Below are 3,872 nucleotides of genomic sequence, written 5' to 3'. Positions count from 1 at the left end.
AGGCAAGTCTTCTGGGCAAGGTCTTTGCAGAAAGGACCCCTTGTCTTAATCAACTTTTTTGTTAAGCCTGAACTTACTACTCTGAATATTCAGTGTGAACTGGAGATAAAAAGATGGCTGGGAAGTCTGCCTTTAGCATCACAGAGATTTTGTAAGTCTTAAGGCAGGTATGTTATGAAATGCTTTAGGAACAAATACTTGACAAAATAAGAACTTGGAGAATTATATACCAATGGGATGTGAGAAGTCCCACTAGCTCCAGTGCCATTACATCCAGGGTTCACTTTACAGTAAGAACATCTGCAGCAAGAAAGATCTCAGTCAGCAGTTCTGACTCGGCTCCCTCCCTTTCCATCGGACAACTGCTGCCTAACAGCCTTCAACTCTAAACCTTCTGGAGTGATTTTGGTGTTGTAGAATAGTTCTCCATTGGGAAGCATCAGAGACTTCTTTAGGAGGTCTCCAAGAACAAGTCATTTCTGTAGTAAATTAGGTTTCCTGTATACAAGATACTCCCCTATATCCTACATACCCTTGAGTGATCAAAATATAAGAGTGGTCAGATTTTGAACAATAGAATATGCAACTTGAGTAGTTTTCACAGTAAGTTCTAATAAGGACAATTTGCAATTTGCAGTGCAAAATTAGTTTATGTAGCATGCCTGTACATAATTTTGCTGCTCTAGTTTGAAAGAGCTACTATAACAGGATACATTAGTTTGCCACTCCACTAAATTCCTTCTTTGCCTTTGTGCCAATAAAAAGAAAACTTTCCTCCAAGGTACTGTGATGGAAGAAAGTCAAAAAGTATAAAGCATTGCACTGATTACACGAGCAACGCTGCTTTCATACCATAGAGGTATTACCATTCCCTTTGATGGAGAGGGACAGTTGAAACAGCAAGAGATTTAGACAAGTTACATATTCAGTCTGAGAAATAAGGAAAAGTGACCTTTGAACCCACGAATCCCATAACTGCTTTTACAAGTTTATCTTTCACACAACTGTGATGTTGGTCTTATGTGACCTGGATATTGAACTTCAAAGAAATGAATTCTAACTTCTGAAAGCTGGAGTGGATGATGAGCAATAGGAAACTTATCAAGTGGATTTACTGCTTGGATGTGGCTGTTAAAAGTGACTCATGAATCTACAATCCCATCACCCATTGGAAACACAGGACACAGTCAAAGTAGCTCTTTTCCAGTGTTTCCAGTGCTTTTAGTTTTCTTACCTTTTTGCTGTAACACTTTAAATGCAGAAGTGAATCAAACAGGAAAATTTATGCATCTTTTAGTCAAAGGAATATTTGTGAAGATTTCTTGCTGGATTCTCCTTGCTTTGCTCATTATTTGAAAGCTCTTCACCAGGCCACTTTTAGTGTCTGGGCTTGACTTGGATCTAGAACCTGGAGCTAAACAGTGTTTTGTTCTTCAGTACTGCTCCCCTGAAGCTCGTATTACCCTCTCTGACCTAAAGCACATAAAAAACCAATAGAGGAGTAGGATGAGGGAAACAGGACTGAGTTCAGCATTTAAGAGTAACTGCTGAAGGCAAGCTTAAGGGTATGATGCTCTCAGGAACTGTTTTTTTTTTGAAACTCTGATAAGTTTTCTTTAAGCACATTTGGAATTAATGAGAAGCACTTACTGGAAATATTTAACAGCCTACTGATACTTGTACTTCTCTCCTCTGCATTTTCAATGGAGTATGGAATCCAAATCCATTTTGTGTCTTGAATAAAAACCTCCTCAGTATTATTTGATATGCTGAGATCAGTGGAAATCATTGTGCCCCTTTCCTTTCATCTCTTATGACTATGCCTGTCAGTGAGTAAACAGACTTGGTTGCACAACACCAGCAATTCTCAGTCAGTTAATGCAGATGTTATTTCTTGATACTGTGAAGATCTGCTAATTGTTATTATCTTTCCCTTTGGTGCTATTAACAAAAGGTTTAAACTGTTTTCAATTTCTGGACTAGTGAATCTCTTTTAAAAGCCACTTCTTTAATCCTGGAAACATCAGGGAATGCTACCAGTGATGAAGTCCTGCTGTTAAAATAAATATTGTATTCCAGTTTGCATCTGTATTTACTTTTAATGCAAACTCCTAAGGACTTGTTCAACAGTAGAAGTCCATTTATCTGCACAAAGCATACTCTTGTTTACACATTATCACTTGTTAAGTGTTATGTCTGCATATAAACAGACAGAAGAATAAGCTGGACTGAAACTGCATGGATCTAATGGGAGCACTCCTGACAGAGCAGACTACAGGTTATAGTTTTTTAACACATCACTTTGAGTTTCCAAGTGATGAAAACAGTCAATAGTCAGAGTGTTAATAATGTTTATAACAGGTTCTGCTGCTCTCTGCTTTTAATAGACATGGTGCAGTTGTTTGCATCAATAATACAGAATCCTAAACAGGTAAATTATCAGAATAATTCAATTAGGCCAGAAGAGAGAGAGAAGAACTGAAGCTTCCATTTGGTAAGAGAACCACCACTGCAAATAAAGAACACATTTTAGCAGGAACTGCTAAACCCATGTCAACCCTTTCTTTGTCATTACATTTTTGGGCTGTTTTACCATGTTCGATATGGATATGCTGCATTTGAAACCCATGTTCGAGCTGTTTGACTCAGCCAATGTTTCACCCATATTCAGCAACATACTGTCAAATTTCCCTGGAGGCAAGTCATACCTGGATGCAGGTGCTGCACCACCATACCTTTCACCCCTGTGATACTGATTCATTCCACTGGCCCCTTTCACTAGGCTGTGATGACTTCTGGTAAGGTGTAATTCCTCATTTCAGACAAATTTTACAGCTGAAAGCGTGGTTTAAGATTAAATATCCAATCTCAGCCTCAAAGGAGGAAATGTAATTGATGACAGTTCTGCAGCTGGAAAACAGACGTTTTGATGTTTATATAGCCATCAGTTTTCATCAAGTTTTCTGTTAAATTTATTGCTGTATGCAGTCCAGCAGACTAAAAACCATAAATGCAAATACTCTGTTAGGCTTTTGCTGATGACATGGTAAGTATTGATTGTCCATTTTCACGTATGATTTTTTCATCACCATTAAACCCACCCTCAATTCTGAAATGAGCAGCAGTGAAATTTGCTTTTGAACCAGCCCACGTTATTTCAAGTTCTATGTAAAGTACAGATCATTTTATTTTTATGTGTAGCTTCTCTGTTTATATTGCAGTAAGTCTGAAACCAGGTCTTCTGTTTGCCAATAGGGCTTTTTTAGTGTCCCAGGGGAAAACATACATAGTCTTCTAATTTCGCCCTGAGAAAGAACTATGTAGCCCAGTTTTGTACGATACTGTAAACGTGTCTTGAAAGAAGCATCTGAATGAATCTACATGAATGGCCCAGCTCACCATGAACCTCAACAGGCCAGGGTTATGATCTTCAAGTCTTGTACTACCCTTCTTTCCAGCACTGCTAGCCTGAGCTCCTTGTCATGACTGAAGTAATAGACAGAGCTGGAAAACAAGATCAGAGTAATTTCTGTATCAGCTATCCCATTTAACATACAAAGAGACTCTCTTAAATGACAAATAAAGATATGCGTATCAGATTTATGTCCCCCAGGTACTAGTTCAGTCAATGACTTCTAGTGGACTCTGTTTATATAGGGATGGCATTTACTATTTTAAGCACTACTTAGAGGAGGCTCGAGTCTGCTAAACAGCAGATCTTTTGCTTTCTGCCTTAAAGAAAACCCCACCAAGCTTTGTTGAAAATCATCACTATTACTTATTTGAAATTTTCTCCCAGAGGCTTTATTAATAAGGGGATTTATTTCTGTGTAGAAAACCTACATTAACAATTACATGATGTTAAGCATGTA

At 38.1% G+C, this 3,872-nt stretch overlaps 1 long non-coding RNA gene across 1 annotated transcript; it reads right to left on the bottom strand.

Moving 5' to 3' along the window:
* Window positions 1-1,594: 1,594 nt before the first annotated feature.
* LOC134166419 (uncharacterized) lies at window positions 1,595-3,580 on the bottom strand. The gene is made up of 3 exons (XR_009965872.1): window positions 3,400-3,580; window positions 2,728-2,910; window positions 1,595-1,810 (listed from the first exon to the last, which is right to left on the bottom strand). It is a non-coding gene; the product is annotated as an uncharacterized LOC134166419 (long non-coding RNA).
* Between the last annotated feature and the right edge of the window lie 292 nt (window positions 3,581-3,872).

This window comes from Pezoporus occidentalis, unplaced genomic scaffold, assembly GCF_034315485.1.
Source record: "Pezoporus occidentalis ecotype Australia unplaced genomic scaffold, CSIRO_AGI_Poc_V1 ctg26, whole genome shotgun sequence".
Taxonomy (NCBI): Eukaryota; Metazoa; Chordata; class Aves; order Psittaciformes; family Psittacidae; genus Pezoporus; species Pezoporus occidentalis.
Note: the sequence above shows the minus strand (reverse complement) of the source record. Positions and strands in the feature narration are given on the sequence as shown.